Source organism: Hyperolius riggenbachi, chromosome 11, assembly GCF_040937935.1.
Source record: "Hyperolius riggenbachi isolate aHypRig1 chromosome 11, aHypRig1.pri, whole genome shotgun sequence".
Classification (NCBI taxonomy): Eukaryota; Metazoa; Chordata; class Amphibia; order Anura; family Hyperoliidae; genus Hyperolius; species Hyperolius riggenbachi.
In genome coordinates this window covers 242,636,411-242,654,218 of record NC_090656.1, presented here as the reverse complement: position 1 = coordinate 242,654,218, position 17,808 = coordinate 242,636,411, and the positions used below count along the sequence as shown (strand labels likewise).

Sequence of the window (17,808 nt, the reverse complement as noted above, 5' to 3'; positions counted from 1 at the left end):
CTGGCGGCAGCCTACCCTGGATGCTACACGCAGTGTTTTTTGTTATTGGGCAGTAACTGCTTATACGCTCATCGTTACTAACGCTCCCATTCGGTTGCATTATTTGAATGCACCTCTAGCCGATCGTCTGAAAGAGGACTTTATCTGACCCTGCAACCCAGACACACCTCCAGTCCAGTGACACATACTATTAACATTTATGAATAAAAGACTGTTAAAGGACCACTACAGCGAAAAAAATAAGCAGACAGAACTGACAGGCTTTGGCCTAGTCCATCTCCTTATGGGGGATTCTCTGGGTTTTCTTTGTTTTCAAAAGCATTTCCTATGGCAGTTGCTAAGTCTAACTGCTAAAATAGTGTGCAAGTGAGTAGGGAGGAAGGCTGGTATCTTACTATTTTAGCAAGTAGACTTAGCAACTGACCTTCAGGAAATGTTTTTAAAAAAATAAATAAATCGGAGAATCTTCCATGAGGAGATGGACTAGTCCAAAAACTGTCAGTTCTGTCAGATTCTACAAAATTGACAAAAATGGAAGAGAGAGGTAGAAAGAGCAAGTCTAAACAAGTTCATAAGGCAAGACAAATGCAACAACAATAAACGTCACCCACAAGAGTCACAACTCAGGTGACAATTCTGGGTGGAGTGCTGTACAGTTTCTATGGGGGGGGGGATTGCGCACAACAGAGTGACTCTAACCAGGATGAGATGATCCAGCATTGCGCATCTCTTGGCGACACATCAGCTGTACACACGCTAGACTCTCAGAAGAGATTGTCTGGCTTCCTCGGCCCCCAGGAACCCCCCAGCCGTGTACAAGACTTCAATGGCACAGAAATGCTGACTGTGTCCTGGCAGAGGACAATGTCCCCATTGTGTGACCCGCTAATCCCATCGTAAAGGTTACCCAAAAAGCCACATCCCAATCGGTGGAGATGGCATAGAGTTACAGACACTCCCTGTATAAATAGGATACCGCGTGTTCCGTGACTGAGAAAGCAAACAGTTCTGCAGAACATGATAAAACACACAATAATATCCTGATTGTTCTTACAGCGTCTGTGCAGCTATAGTATAGAGGCAGCTCGGCTGCACTAACGTCAAGAAACAAGCACAAAAAGCTGCACAATACCCATAATGCACCAGCTGGGCCGCCTCCACTGCAGTACTGGGCCGCTCTGCACAGCAGCTACACATGGATCACTCCAAAGCCATGAATAACAATGAGCCCCTGTACACGGTGTCGCGGCCTGCAATGCAGCCCCTATGCGACGTTCAGTGCGGTATAATGGCGTGCGGCATAGTAGCTCACCGCATGCAGTGTTACCACTAAACGTCTGAAGCAAGATTTTCACTTCCTTAACATGCCGCGCCGATGTCCCAATCCGCTGCATTCCTGCTGAGATGGGGAACACAGCGGCCACTGCGAGCGCGGCCTTAGATTTATTTTGTTATATAGCGCAGACATATTGTGCAGCGCTGTACAGAGTATATAGTCTTCTCACTAACTGACCCTCAGAGGAGCTCACAATCTAATCCCTTCCATAGTCCTATGTCTATGTATGTATCCTGTAGTGTATGTATTGTAGTCTAGGGCCAATTAACTTATCGTACTTTGGGATGTGTGAGGAAACCGGGGTGCAAGGAGGAAACCCTCACAGACATGGGAGAACATACAAACTCCATGCAGATAGTGCCCTGGCTGGGATTGGAACCGGGGACCCAGCGCTGCAAGGCGAGAGCGCTAACCACTACGCCACCGTGCTGCCCCCGATTATTCATGACTGCTTCATTTTCCTCCTAGTCGCTGGCATCGCCAGTAGTAACACACAATGCTGGATGGGTAATGAGTGGGGACTGATGCAGCTGGGAATGGACAGATCCAATACAGAGGCTGTTGCTGTTGTACTCTATTTTACACCTGCATATATTTGCATATGATTTACATCCACTTGGAGGTAATGGTGGCTTGTTAAATGGCAGGCCTACAGTGTGGTACTGGTCAGTGTTAGCTTCTGGCTGTAACTCATAGCAATAGCCCAGGGAAGGGGGAAGAGGGCAGAGCATACTGTACATCGAGGATATGGGGGTTGAGGGACTACACAGAGGAGAAGGTGAACATGGAGGCTGCACAAGGAATGGGAGGAGAACTGCTGCATATGGATGGGGGCGGAGAGGGACTATACAGAGGAGTGAGCGGGGGCTGAACTTCTGAAAAGGCTGCAGAGGCCCGGGCCTTGAGCAGCTGCTGGAAGAGGAGGCGGCAGCTAGAACAGGGAGGCTACACATGGAGAGCAACACATGAAAAAGGTGGAGCTACTGACCAAGGAAGCTGTACAAGGGGGGGTTTAAGGTTAAAGGGGAACTTCATCCTAAACAAACATACTGTCATTAAGTTACATTAGTTATGTTAATTGAAATAGATAGGTAATATAATCTCTTACCCACCTTGTTTTAAAAGAACATGCAAATGTTTGTGATTTCATGAGGGCTGCCATCTTTGTCATGGGGGCAGCCATCTTTTTGGTTAAAAGGAGGTGACAGGGAGCATGAGACACAGTTCCAACTGTCCTGTGTCCTGATCACCCCTCCCAGCTACGTGTGCTAGGCTCCAAAGCTCAAATTCAACACTTAAAAAAAAAAGCAGAGCAGATATTTAGTCTGGAGGTTCACTTTAAAGTAAACCAGAGATCTGAAAAATAGAAGATTCAATACTCACCCGCGGCTTCCTCCAGCAGCATAAACCCGTCTGAGTCCCACGCCGTCCTCCCGCGGTCAGCCATTCAGCTGCGATCAGCCCCGGTAACTGGCTCAGTCGGGTCCAGTCCTGAGATGTGATCAGCCCCACAGAATGGGATGAGCAGCGAGTTTTATAAGAATAAGGCTTGGAACCCACTAGCAGTATGTTACTAAGCCATTTCTAAGCACTTGTGAAGTGAAAAGCACTTGCTAATGTTATCCTATGTCTGTGTGCACACTGGAGCGATGCGATATTATAAAAATCCCCCATAGCATTGCATTAGCAAGAGCTTTTCAAATCAAACGGCTGCTAGTGGGTCCCAGGCCTTATTCTGCAACATAACTGTTACAGTGTGAATGCAGCCTTACACCCAGCTGTCCCCCCCTTCCCCTTCTCTCTCTTCCTCATCTCTAAATACAGCTTGTTATTTTTACTGCAGTATCTGCTGATGGAAAATGTTACATTTATGTCATTATTCTCCTCTTTTTTTTTACCTCTGATGAAGTTGGTCCCCGATTACGACGAAACGCATCAGAACGAAGCTATACTGCCTGGAACAGAACCAGTAATGTCATGTCCTGTCCCTCTGGCTGCACTGATGTCATGTCCTGTCCCTCTGGCTGCACTGTCATGTTCTGTCCCTCTGGCTGCACTGATGTCATGTTCTGTCCCTCTGGCTGCACTGATGTCATGTCCTGTCCCTCTGGCTGCACTAATGTCATGTCCTGTCCCTCTGGCTGCACTGATGTCATGTCCTGTCCCTCTGGCTGCACTGATGTCATGTCCTGTCCCTCTGGCTGCACTGATGTCACGTTCTGTCCCTCTGGCTGCACTGAGGTCACGTTCTGTCCCTCTGGCTGCACTGATGTCATGTCCTGTCCCTCTGGCTGCACTGATGTCACGTCCTGTCCCTCTGGCTGCACTGATGTCACGTCCTGTCCCTCTGGCTGCACTGATGTCACGTCCTGTCCCTCTGGCTGCACTGATGTCACGGCCTGTCTCTCTGGCTGCACTGATGTCACGTCCTGTCCCTCTGGCTGCACTGATGTCACGTCCTGTCCCTCTGGCTGCACTGATGTCACGTCCTGTCCCTCTGGCTGCACTGATGTCACGTCCTGTCCCTCTGGCTGCACTGATGTCACGTCCTGTCCCTCTGGCTGCACTGATGTCACGTCCTGTCCCTCTGGCTGCACTGATGTCACGTCCTGTCCCTCTGGCTGCACTGATGTCACGTCCTGTCCCTCTGGCTGCACTGATGTCACGTCCTGTCCCTCTGGCTGCACTGATGTCATGTCCTGTCCCTCTGGCTGCACTGATGTCATGTCCTGTCCCTCTGGCTGCACTGAGGTCATGTTCTGTCCCTCTGGCTGCACTGAGGTCATGTCCTGTCCCTCTGGCTGCACTGATGTCATGTCCTGTCCCTCTGGCTGCACTGATGTCATGTCCTGTCCCTCTGGCTGCACTGATGTCATGTTCTGTCCCTCTGGCTGCACTGATGTCATGTCCTGTCCCTCTGGCTGCACTGATGTCATGTTCTGTCCCTCTGGCTGCACTGATGTCATGTCCTGTCCCTCTGGCTGCACTGATGTCATGTCCTGTCCCTCTGGCTGCACTGATGTCATGTCCTGTCCCTCTGGCTGCACTGATGTCATGTCCTGTCCCTCTGGCTGCACTGATGTCATGTCCTGTCCCTCTGGCTGCACTGATGTCATGTCCTGTCCCTCTGGCTGCACTGATGTCATGTCCTGTCCCTCTGGCTGCACTGATGTCATGTCCTGTCCCTCTGGCTGCACTGATGTCATGTCCTGTCCCTCTGGCTGCACTGATGTCATGTCCTGTCCCTCTGGCTGCACTGATGTCACGTCCTGTCCCTCTGGCTGCACTGATGTCATGTCCTGTCCCTCTGGCTGCACTGATGTCATGTCCTGTCCCTCTGGCTGCACTGATGTCATGTCCTGTCCCTCTGGCTGCACTGATGTCATGTCCTGTCCCTCTGGCTGCACTGATGTCATGTTCTGTCCCTCTGGCTGCACTGATGTCATGTCCTGTCCCTCTGGCTGCACTGATGTCATGTCCTGTCCCTCTGGCTGCACTGATGTCATGTCCTGTCCCTCTGGCTGCACTGAGGTCATGTTCTGTCCCTCTGGCTGCACTGATGTCATGTCCTGTCCCTCTGGCTGCACTGATGTCATGTTCTGTCCCTCTGGCTGCACTGATGTCATGTCCTGTCCCTCTGGCTGCACTGATGTCATGTCCTGTCCCTCTGGCTGCACTGAGGTCATGTCCTGTCCCTCTGGCTGCACTGATGTCATGTTCTGTCTCTCTGGCTGCACTGAGGTCATGTCCTGTCCCTCTGGCTGCACTGATGTTATGTCCTGTCCCTCTGGCTGCACTGATGTCATGTTCTGTCCCTCTGGCTGCACTGAGGTCATGTCCTGTCCCTCTGGCTGCACTGATGTTGTTGTTCTGCGGGTTATTGGAATCTGTGGAACAATGTGGAGGTGTGTCTAACACCCTGGGTGGCAATATAGTTATCTAACCATTGTTTATTTGTCTTTTGTTTGTTTGCTATAGGATTAAAGGATGGTATTTTTACCACTTGTTTTAATAATTGCTAATAATAAATTGTTGCTATAAATAACTAATTTCTATATTATCCTTTCTGTGTGAGATTGAGTGATCACTGTACCGACACGTTGTTTGGCTCTCAATGGAGGAACATGTACCTCTCTACGCAGATGAGGGTTGGGGAGGCAGTGCTGGAACCGCTTCGGAAGTTCCCAAAGTGCAAAAGTAGTACTGTAATCTCAATGCAGCCAATGATTGGGGGTCATTTTTTCTTTTCAATGCTTCAGCAAGCGAGCACAGACAGTGTCTAGAAATGCATAGTGCTCAATATGCAGGGATATGCATGCAATAATCATGCAAAAGCTTGCACAGAAAGCATAGGTGTCACCAGATAATGCAGGTACAGTACTGATAGCGTACTCCTCTGTCCACATTTCTATGCAGCCAGGATGATGCTGTAGCGCTGCAGCCATGCACAAGCAAGTCACAGATGACAGGCAATTCCCTCAGTAATCAGACAGCAGCTTACACGGGAAGCATAGGCCTCACCAGGTAATGCAGGTACAGTACTGATAGTGTGCTACTCTGTACACAGTGCTGTGTAGCCTGGATGACGCTGTAGCGCTGCAGCCATGCACAAGCAAGTCACAGGTGACAGGCAATTCCCTCAGTAGTCAGGCAGCAGCTTACACAGGAAGCATAAGTCTCACCAGTTACTGCAGATGCAGTACTGATAGTGTGCTCCTCTGTACACATTGCTGTGCAGCCTGGATGATACTGTAGGATTGCAGCCATGCACAAGCAGGTCACAGGTGACAGGCAATTCCCTCAGCAATCAGACAGCAGATTACACAGGAAGCATAGGTGTCACCAGCTACTGCAGGTACAGTACTGATAGTGTGCTCCTCTGTCCACAATATCTGTGCTGTCTGGATGATACTGTAGCATTGCAGCCATGCACAAGCAAGTCACAGGTGACACGCAATTCTCTCAGTAGTCAGGCAGCAGCTTACACAGGAAGCATAGGTCTCACCAGTTACTGCAGGTGCAGTACTGATAGTGTGCTCCTCTGTACACATTGCTGTGCAGCCTGGATGATACTGTAGGATTGCAGCCATGCACAAGCAGGTCACAGGTGACAGGCAATTCCCTCAGCAATCAGACAGCAGATTACACAGGAAGCATAGGTCTCACCAGGTAATGCAGGTACAGTACTGATAGTGTGCTCCTCTGTACACATTGCTGTGCAGCCTGGATTAAGCTGTAGCGCTGCAGCCATGCACAAGCAAGTCACAGATGACAGGCAATTCCCTCAGTAATCAGACAGCAGCTTACACGGGAAGCATAGGCCTCACCAGGTAATGCAGGTACAGTACTGATAGTGTGCTACTCTGTACACAGTGCTGTGTAGCCTTGATGACGCTGTAGCGCTGCAGCCATGCACAAGCAAGTCACAGGTGACAGGCAATTCCCTCAGTAGTCAGGCAGCAGCTTACACAGGAAGCATAGGTCTCACCAGTTACTGCAGTTACAGTACTGATAGTGTGCTCCTCTGTACACATTGCTGTGCACAGGGCTGTGGAGTCGGAGTCGTGGAGTCGGGCAATTTTGGGTGCCTGGAGTCGGAGTCGGGAAAAAATGCACCGACTCCGACTCCTAATGAATTTGTAACTAATTAAAATAGAAAATATGATAAAATGTTCTATTTCTCAGATAATAGTCATTAAAAATAATGTATATATACAGTATATATACAGTAATAGCTGTGCTTAGTTCACAAAAATGAAATAAACCAATCAAAATTAGTTACTTGTGCTGCTTCAATAAAGCAGTCCCCGTATTTTTAAGGTCAGATATACATATCTGATTGTGACTGTATATATGATGTGTACACAGGAATCTCTTATATATACTAAATAACATCTATGCTGGAAGAATAAAGCCTGATGTGTAGCTGTGTCACTAATAGAGATGGTCAATGAGATGGAAATAATTCTGCATTGATGCTGATTTATGCAAATGTCTGCACTCCCTTTGCTGATGAAATCAAATAATTTGATATGTTGTTAAAATTTGGTTTGGTGACTACAAATTAAAGGGTACCTGAGACGGATGAAAAGTAAAGTTTTATACATACCTGGGGCTTCCCCCAGCCCCCTTCAGGCTAATCAGTCCCTCGCTGTCCTCCACCACCCGGATCTTCTGCTATGAGTCCTGGTAATTCAGCCAGTCAGCGCTGTCCGGCCGCATGCCGCTCCCACAGCCAGGAACATTCTGCACCTGCGCAATAGTGCTGCACAGGTGTAGTATGCTCCTGGCGGCGGAGTGTGTGCATGCGCACTACACCCGACTGGCTCAAGTACCTGGACTCATAGCAGAAGATCCAGGTGGTGGAGGAGGACAACAAGGGACTGATTATCCTGAAGGCGGCTGGAGGAAGCCCCAGGTATGTATAAAACTTTAATTTCATCTGTCTCAGGTTTACTTTGTTACACAGTAGTACTATACTCTACATATGCACTCCCCACAGAGATGCAGGGAATCCACTGAGAATGCTGTGCACATTGAACACAGAGGTGTTGTCTGTTTACAATCTCCTCATTCCCCTGCAGAGTACCTGCACATCATTCTTACATGTACCCACACTTACATTGCCTAGGGACTGATAGATGTTCTTTGTTCCGGTCCGTACCTTTTACAAGTACTCTTACCAAGGACTAGTTTTAGTCTAAAGGGAATAAATATAGTAGTCTACATATCCTTCTCACTTCAGTTGTCTTGTAAAATTCCTAAGCGTTGGCAGTTAAGAGACGAATTTCATGTTACATACTTTTAATCAACAAAATTGTAATATGCAAATTAGAGGAGTCGGAGTCGGTGGAATCCTAAACTGAGGAGTCGGAGTCGGTGGATTTTTGGACCGACTCCACAGCCCTGGCTGTGCAGCCTGGATGATACTGTAGGATTGCAGCCATGCACAAGCAAGTCACAGATGACAGGCAATTCCCTCAGTAATCAGGCAGCAGATTACACAGGGAGCATAGGTCTGACCAGGTAATGCAGGTACAGTACTGATAGTGTACTCCTCTGTCCACATTTCTATCCAGCCTGGATGATGCTGTAGTGTTGCAGCCATGCACAAGCAAGCCACAGGTGACAGGCAATCAGACAGCAGCTTACACAGGAAGCATAGGTCTCACCGGCTGGTGCTTTTTAGGTAATCCACACAGGTGGTAGTGTGCAGATAGTGAGAAGGCTGCAAGTGGGTGCCAGCCCGCCCACGGCTTATAGGTCTCTGACTGATGTATGATGCATGCTCCGCCTACTTTCCACTATAGCTGGATGCAGAACATGGCTGGGAACAAAAAAACATGCACTATAACTAAATTTCATTTATATCTGGGTTTACTATACCAGGCGTTACGCCCATATACTTATAATGGAGATTGCCCGGGACCTGGACATTTAGTTTACTATACCCAAAGTTCGACTCTACAGAGTTTACAATAACGAGATTATACTGCATAAAGTTTCTCTCTTGTTTTAATGCTGTGAACTCTGTGATGTGTACTCTGTAAACTGCTGCAGAAAGTGTGTCAGCGCATTATTAAAACAAACTTCTACTAAACAAAGTTAGCAATGGCAGCTCCAGTAAAGTGAAGTGCCGTGACCAAACCACTATTAAAGATGATCTGCAGTGAAAATAACATAAGGAAAAAAGTGCTTAATTTTTACAAATAGAAAAATATAAAATTCCTTATGGTTACAATAATTATGTATAAATTATTTAGTCAGTGTTTGCCCATTGTAAAATCTTTCCTCTCCCTGATTTACATTCTGACATGTATCACATGGTGACATTTTTACTGCTGGCAGGTGATGTCAGTGGAAGGAGATGCTGCTTGCTTTTTTTTTTTTGGCAGCTGGAAACAGCTGTTATTTCCCACAATGCAACAAGGCTCCCACAGTATGATGTCTGGACCTAGGTGCTGACATCACACTGTGGGAGGGGTTTCACCACAATATCAGCCATACAGCGCCCCCTGATGATCAGTTTGTGAAAAGGAAAAGATTTCTCATGTAAAAGGGGGTATCAGCTTCGGATTGGATTGAAGTTAAATCCTGGGTTAGAGTTCCTCTTTAACTGCCTGGAGCGATCCCTGACACTCCAGATGCTGTATGAATCCGGCTATAAAGGGGATCTGTGAGAAGTACGCCTGGAGACGTGTTACATGTGTGCAGATTGGTGTACTCACCCCATACAGATCTTCCACCTGCGTGAGGACAATCCTCATAGCTTCACCTGACTCTGCTGCTGACACACAGGAACAGAAAACATCATCCCTGCCAAAACCCGAGGCCTCTCCCACCTCCGTCCGGTGACAAGTGCCTACACCTCTCCTCCCTGTTAACCTTCCCTCTGCTGTAAGGCACCAAACATCGCAATCCTATCTCTCGATAACAATCGCATTCCTTCGCAGGACGAGATCCCATAAACATTACTTAGCCTGTAATTACCACTCAGGCGCTGCTATTAAAGGTGCAGGCGTATGAAATGTGTAGCGTAACACAATAATAAAGCCATGTGAGAGGAACTCTGTGGTAATACAGGGTAAGGAAGGGATTGTCATTGACCGGGGTGACTTTACGGAAAAATAGGGAACGTTTCGGTGGGTTAGAAACAGACGATGAGATGCAAATAACTACAGCTTGCAATCAAGTTTAGTGCAAACTGTACACAGCTTCAGACTGGGCCAATAAAGAATCACCTGGAAGTGCATTTGTTTAATTACAAGCTGGCACAGGACTAGGAGACATATAAAGAAGAGCTCTGGGTCTAGCACAGCTCTGGGGGGTGGGTGGGTGGGTCTAGCACAGCTCTGGGGGGTGGGTGGGTGGGTCTAGCACAGCTCTGGGGGGTGGGCGGGTGGATCTAGCACAGCTGTTGGGGGTGGGCGGGTGGGTCTAGCACATCTCTGGGCGGGTGGGTCTAGCACAGCTCTGGGAGGGTAGGCGGGTGGGTCTAGCACAGCTCTGGGAGGGTGGGCGGGAAGGTCTAGCACAGCTCCAAGAGGGTGGGCGGGTGGGTCTAGCACAGCTCCAAGAGGGTGGGCGGGTGGGTCTAGCACAGCTCCGGGAGGGTGGGTGGGTGGGTCTAGCACAGGTCCGGGAGGGTGTGCGGGTGGGGCACTGGGCGGGTCTAGCACAGCACTGGGAGGGTAAGTCTAGCACAGCACTGGGAGGGTGGGCAGATGGGTCTAACACAGCACTGGGAGGGTGGGCGGGAGGGTCTAACACAGCACTGGGAGGGTGGGCGGGAGGGTCTAACACAGCACTGGGAGGGTGGGCGGGAGGGTCTAACACAGCACTGGGAGGGTGGGCGGGAGGGTCTAGCACAGCACTGGGAGGGTGGGCAGGAGGGTCTAGCACAGCACTGGGAGGGTGGGCGGGAGGGTCTAGCACAGCACTGGGAGGGTGGGCGGGAGGGTCTAGCACAGCACTGGGAGGGTGGGCGGGAGGGACTAGCACAGCACTGGGAGGGTGGGCGGGAGGGTCTAGCACAGTCTGGGAGGGTGGGCGGGAGGGTCTAGCACAGCTCTGGGAGGGTGGGAGAGTGGGCGGGTGGGTCTAGTACAGCTCTAGGAATTCCAAAGCCAGTGAAAACAATGCTTGGTCTCCCAGGATGATTTGGGAAGAGAATTCCACATAGCTAAACAGCCTAGGTTAAACACCACTGGAAGAGCTGAGTTATATGCAGCAATATATAGCTATAGAAAGTGTTTCTGAAGCTAAAATCAGGGTATCCTGCATTCTACTATATACACTCACCTAAAGGATTATTAGGAACACCATACTAATACGGTGTTTGACACCCTTCCTCCTTCAGAACTGCCTTAATTCTACATGGCAATGATTGAACAAGGTGCTAAAAGCAATCTTTAGAAATGTTGGCCCATATTGATAGGATAGCATCTTGCAGTTGATGGAGATTTGTGGGATGCACATCCAGGGCACGAAGCTCCCGTTCCATCACATCCCAAAGATGCTCTATTGGGTTGAGATCTGGTGACTGTGGGGGCAATTTTAGTACAGGGAACTCATTGTCATTTTCAAGAAACCAATTTGAAATGATTTGAGCTTTGTGACATGGTGCATTATCCTGCTGGAAGTAGCCATCAGAGGATGGGTACATGGTGGTCATGAAGGGATGGGCATGGTCAGATACAATGCTCAGGTAGCCCATGGCATTTAAACAATGCCCAATTGTCACTAAGGGGCCTAAAGTGTGCCAAGAAAACAACCCCCACACCATTACACCACCACCAGCCTGCACAGTGGTAATCAGGCATGATGGATCCATGTTCTCATTCTGTTTATGCCAAATTCTGACTCTATCGAGACTCCTCAGACCAGGCAACATTTTTCCAGTCTTCAAGTTTCCAATTTTGGTGAGCTTGTGCAAATTGTAGCCTCTTTTTCCTATTTGTAGTGGAGATGAGTGGTACCCGGTGGGGTCTTCTGCTGTTGTAGCCCATCCGCCTCAAGGTTGTGCGTGTTGTGGCTTCATAAATGCTCTGCTGCATACCTTGGCTGTAACGAGTGGTTATTTCAGTCATCGTTGCTCTTCTATCAGCTTGAATCAGTCGGCCCATTCTCCTCTGACCTCTAGCATCAACAAGGCATTTTTGCCCACAGGACTGCCGCATACTGGACGTTTTTCCCTTTTCACACCATTCTTTGTAAACCTTAGAAATGGTTGTGCGTGAAAATCCCAGTAACTGAGCAGATTGGGAAATGCTCAGACCGGCCCATCTGGCACCAACAACCATGCCACACTCAAAATTGCTTAAATCACCTTTCTTTCCCATTCTGACATTCAGTTTGGAGTTCAGGAGATTGTCTTGACCAGGACCACACCCCTAAATGCATTGAAGCAACTGCCATGTGATTGGTTGATTAAATAACTGCATTAATGAGAAATTGAACAGGTGTTCCTAATAATCCTTTAGGTGAGTGTATATATCACTAGAGGGCCTCTTTAAGAGAGTACATTTGAGATGTCAACAATTCCATTGCTTCAAAACAGCGTAGTATAAATGGAAACTCTCTGACAGAACCTGAGTGGATTTGCAGCTCTGTTTGGCCAGAATCATAGCTGGACACCTGCTGTGCTGTCAGTCACACTCCAGTGCTGAACACCTGACAGCCGCCCACAATGAGCAGGATGCATCAACAGGGAGTTCACAGGAGTCACAACGGCAGTCTCCCACAGGAGTCACAACGACAGTCTCCCACAGGAGTCACAACGGCAGTCTCCCACAGGAGTCACAACGGCAGTCACCCACAGGAGTCACAACGGCAGTCTCCCACAGGAGTCACAACGGCAGTCTCCCACAGGAGTCACAACGGCAGTCACCCACAGGAGTCACAACGGCAGTCTCCCACAGAAGTCACAATGGCAGTCTCCCACAGGAGTCACAACGGCAGTCTCCCACAGGAGCCACAACGGCAGTCTCCCACAGGAGTCACAACGGCAGTCACCCACAGGAGTCACAACGGCAGTCTCCCACAGGAGTCACAACGGCAGTCTCCCACAGCAGTCACAACGGCAGTCTCCCACAGGAGTCACAACGGCAGTCTCCCACAGGAGTCACAATGGCAGTCTCCCACAGGAGTCACAACGGCAGTCTCCCACAGGAGTCACAACGGCAGTCTCCCACAGGAGTCACAACGGCAGTCACGCACAGGAGTCACAACGGCAGTCTCCCACAGCAGTCACAACGGCAGTCTCCCACAGGAGTCACAACGGCAGTCTCCCACAGGAGTCACAATGGCAGTCTCCCACAGCAGTCACAACGGCAGTCTCCCACAGGAGTCACAACGGCAGTCTCCCACAGGAGTCACAACGGCAGTCTCCCACAGGAGTCACAACAGCAGTCTCCCAGGGAAAAGCAATTAGTCATCCAGCCAAAGTGACAGCTGCCAGTACAGTGCCACAGAATCCAGCTACCCGCGATGAGGAGTGTGCAGCCACCAGTATGGAATTCACTCATCTGCCTGACTGAGCAGATATCTTACAACCAGCACAATAGAGAATGCAGAACAATTCCCTTCACTGTGTACAACATTCATTGCTACGGATGGAAGATGACTCAAAACTTGTACTCTAATAAGAGTGAAAAGTCGCAGGACTGCCTGCAGGTCCAGAACCACTGTGTGATAGCAGAGCGAGCGTAGCCGTCCACCTGGTTCACTCTGCTAGTAGTGAGGGGCTGTATCCTGGCTGTATGAATAGCAGAGCGAGCCTAGCCGTCCACCTGGTTCACTCTGCTAGTACTGAGGGGCTGTATGGATCAGTGTACAGCAGTATCTCTCAAGATTTTCATATGTACCCCTTATAAAAGTCTTAGAAGGTGTTCACACTTCTCATTGCGAATTTGTAATTGCAATTTTCAGGGTTCTTTGTTTCTTCATTCAACTTTCTTGTGCATTTTGCGACTTGTATGCGTTTGTGTGTCAGTTTTGGGTTTGCAATAGTTCCTTGAATATCAATGAATTTCCCTGAAAACATATCGGAATAACTTCAAATTAAGGCACCATTTCTCTTGAAAAAAAAACGATTTTTATGCATGCCACTGACTTGCATTAAAACGCTTATCGCTCTTTGCACACAATCAATTCCAGGCCTGTTGCCCTAATTTAAAATGCAGAAACAATGCAAAACGCTAATTGCAGAGGAATGCATGAAAATGGTGTCTCCACTGAAATACAGAAGAAGTGCAGCGATTTCAGAAAATGGCAAATCACTTGTGTACAAACATCTTACCTGTCTGCATGTTTCTACCCCACTCTGCTCTCAACAGCGTACCACGCACCATTTACTTATACAACAACCTACATTTACCCAGAGCTAGGCACTTGCCAACCCTTATCGTTTTGGGTCTCGTGGGATTGAGTGCAATTGTTTTGGGGTGTCTGCTTTTCCCTGTCCTGCTGCGTTCTACTGCCGATTGATTTTACTTTTTACATGTATAGCATAGCTGCTTGGGCGCTGTTTAAATTGCGCAGGTCACCTGACTCAGCCCACCTCCTCATACTGCAGCTCTTAAAGGGAACCTGAACCGAGCAAAATCATTTAAAATAAACACATGATGTACCTGTAAATGAATATTACATACTTGGGTCACTGTCAGTTCCTCTCAGAAGCTCATTTCTTCTTACAGAGATTCCTTCCATTTCTGACAAGATTTTGTCAGAACTGAAATATATCAGTTGCGGTCAGTTATATATCAGCAGCTGTCAGTTACAACTGAAAGGACAACTGATATGCAAGGTAATGTCCATGTTTCCCTATGGCTCAAGTAGGCGATATTTAAGTTTAAAAGTGTGCTGACCCAGAAGCTGTTGTGGGGAAATGGCAATTTTAAAAATGGAGGACGGAGAATTCCTTTGATCATAGTGGACAAACAGGTTGCAGGAGAGGGGAAAGAGACTGATGAGTAGACTACACAGGAGGTAAGTATGACAAGTTTATGTTTATTTTGACTTTTAATTTTCAGATCAGGTTTGCTTTAAGTGCAACGGGACTAGGAATCCTCGCACATCATCGTATGCAGCCAAACCTTTTCCAATAAATGAGAAAATATATAAGACACACAATACTCCCCCCACTTGTAAAGCAGAAGGAACTGAGCTGCTGCTAATGAGGCTGATATGCTGGCCGCCCATCACCCTCCGCTGTAATTATTATCTTCCTCCGAGGGATATCTGTACAAACCTGGATCCATACTAAGTACTCATACTGGTAAACAATGCGCATTGTGCTGTGCGCTGTCAGAATGGGAGCAGCGCCAGAAAAAGCAGAGACTTAAGCCCCTCCCAAGACTCCCCCCCCCCCCCCGACACCTACAGACGGTACGCTACAACCTGTGAGCGACAATCGCAACATGCCAGCGTCTGCTCTCCCCGGGACTTCCCCCAAGACGCCTACAGACGGAACGCTGCAACATTCGAGGGACAATAACTGCAATATGCCAGCGTCCGCTCTCCCCGGGACCACCCCTCACCCCCCGACGCCTACAGACGGTACGCTGCAACGTGCGAGGGCCAATACCTGCAATATGCCAGCGTCCGCACTCCCCGGGACCCCCCCTCACCCCCCAACGCCTACAGACGGTACGCTGCAACATTCGAGGGACAATAACTGCAATATGCCAGCGTCCGCTCTCCCCGGGACCCCCCCTCACCCCCCAACGCCTACAGACGGTACGCTGCAACATTCGAGGGACAATAACTGCAATATGCCAGCGTCCGCTCTCCCCGGGACCACCCCTCACCCCCCGACGCCTACAGACGGTACGCTGCAACGTGCGAGGGCCAATACCTGCAATATGCCAGCGTCCGCACTCCCCGGGACCCCCCTCACCCCCCAACGCCTACAGACGGTACGCTGCAACATTCGAGGGACAATAACTGCAATATGCCAGCGTCCGCTCTCCCCGGGACCACCCCTCACCCCCCGACGCCTACAGACGGTACGCTGCAACGTGCGAGGGCCAATACCTGCAATATGCCAGCGTCCGCTCTCCCCGGGACCCCCCCTCACCCCCCGACGCCTACAGACGGTACGCTGCAACATTCGAGGGACAATAACTGCAATATGCCAGCGTCCGCTCTCCCCAAGACCCCCCCTCACCCCCCGACGCCTACAGACGGTACGCTGCAACATTCGAGGGACAATAACTGCAATATGCCAGCGTCCGCTCTCCCCAAGACCACCCCTCACCCCCCGACGCCTACAGACGGTACGCTGCAACGTGCGAGGGCCAATACCTGCAATATGCCAGCGTCCGCTCTCCCCGGGACCCCCCCTCACCCCCCAACGCCTACAGACGGTACGCTGCAACATTCGAGGGACAATAACTGCAATATGCCAGCGTCCGCTCTCCCCGGGACCACCCCTCACCCCCCGACGCCTACAGACGGTACGCTGCAACGTGCGAGGGCCAATACCTGCAATATGCCAGCGTCCGCTCTCCCCGGGACCCCCCCTCACCCCCCGACGCCTACAGACGGTACGCTGCAACGTGCGAGGGCCAATACCTGCAATATGCCAGCGTCCGCTCTCCCCGGGACCACCCCTCACCCCCCGACGCCTACAGACGGTACGCTGCAACGTGCGAGGGCCAATACCTGCAATATGCCAGCGTCCGCTCTCCCCGGGACCCCCCCTCACCCCCCAACGCCTACAGACGGTACGCTGCAACATTCGAGGGACAATAACTGCAATATGCCAGCGTCCGCTCTCCCCGGGACCCCCCCTCACCCCCCGACGCCTACAGACGGTACGCTGCAACGTGCGAGGGCCAATACCTGCAATATGCCAGCGTCCGCTCTCCCCGGGACCCCCCCTCACCCCCCGACGCCTACAGACGGTACGCTGCAACGTGCGAGGGCCAATACCTGCAATATGCCAGCGTCCGCTCTCCCCGGGACCACCCCTCACCCCCCGACGCCTACAGACGGTACGCTGCAACGTGCGAGGGCCAATACCTGCAATATGCCAGCGTCTGCTCTCCCCGGGACCCCCCCTCACCCCCCGACGCCTACAGACGGTACGCTGCAACGTGCGAGGGCCAATACCTGCAATATGCCAGCGTCCGCTCTCCCCAAGACCACCCCTCACCCCCCGACGCCTACAGACGGTACGCTGCAACGTGCAAGGGCCAATACCTGCAATATGCCAGCGTCCGCTCTCCCCGGGACCCCCTCTCACCCCCCGACGCCTACAGACGGTACGCTGCAACGTGCGAGGGCCAATACCTGCAATATGCCAGCGTCCGCTCTCCCCGGGACCCCCCCTCACCCCCCAACGCCTACAGACGGTACGCTGCAACATTCGAGGGACAATAACTGCAATATGCCAGCGTCCGCTCTCCCCGGGACCCCCCCTCACCCCCAGACGCCTACAGACGGTACGCTGCAACGTGCGAGGGCCAATACCTGCAATATGCCAGCGTCCGCTCTCCCCGGGACCCCCCCTCACCCCCCAACGCCTACAGACGGTACGCTGCAACATTCGAGGGACAATAACTGCAATATGCCAGCGTCCGCTCTCCCCGGGACCCCCCCCTCACCCCCAGACGCCTACAGACGGTACGCTGCAACGTGCGAGGGCCAATACCTGCAATATGCCAGCGTCCGCTCTCCCCAAGACCACCCCTCACCCCCCGACGCCTACAGACGGTACGCTGCAACGTGCGAGGGCCAATACCTGCAATATGCAATATGCCAGCGTCTGTCCGCTCTCCCCAGGATATAGTTATATGTTCTATTGTATAGTCTTGTAGGCCTCTTTTAAACAGAAACTGTGACCAAGAATTGAACTTCATCCCAGTCAGTAGCTGAACCCCCTTTTACATGAGAAATCTATTCCTTTTCTCAGACAGATCATCAGGGGGCGCTGTATGGCTGATATTATGGTGAAACCCCTCCCACAG

The 17,808-nt window shown here is 50.5% G+C and overlaps 1 protein-coding gene across 10 annotated transcripts in view; it reads right to left on the bottom strand.

Annotated features, from left to right (window-relative positions):
* The window catches only part of SHANK2 (SH3 and multiple ankyrin repeat domains 2), a 992,023-nt gene that overhangs the window by 791,142 nt on the left and 183,073 nt on the right, over window positions 1-17,808 (bottom strand). The window contains exon 1 of one of the 10 annotated variants that reach the window (XM_068260602.1): window positions 9,565-9,622. The exons of the other annotated variants lie outside the window; for them this stretch is intronic. The gene's annotated coding sequence lies outside the window, so the exon portion shown is untranslated. Of the gene's footprint in view, window positions 1-9,564; window positions 9,623-17,808 lie in introns of those variants that run through there. 10 annotated transcript variants of the gene reach the window in all.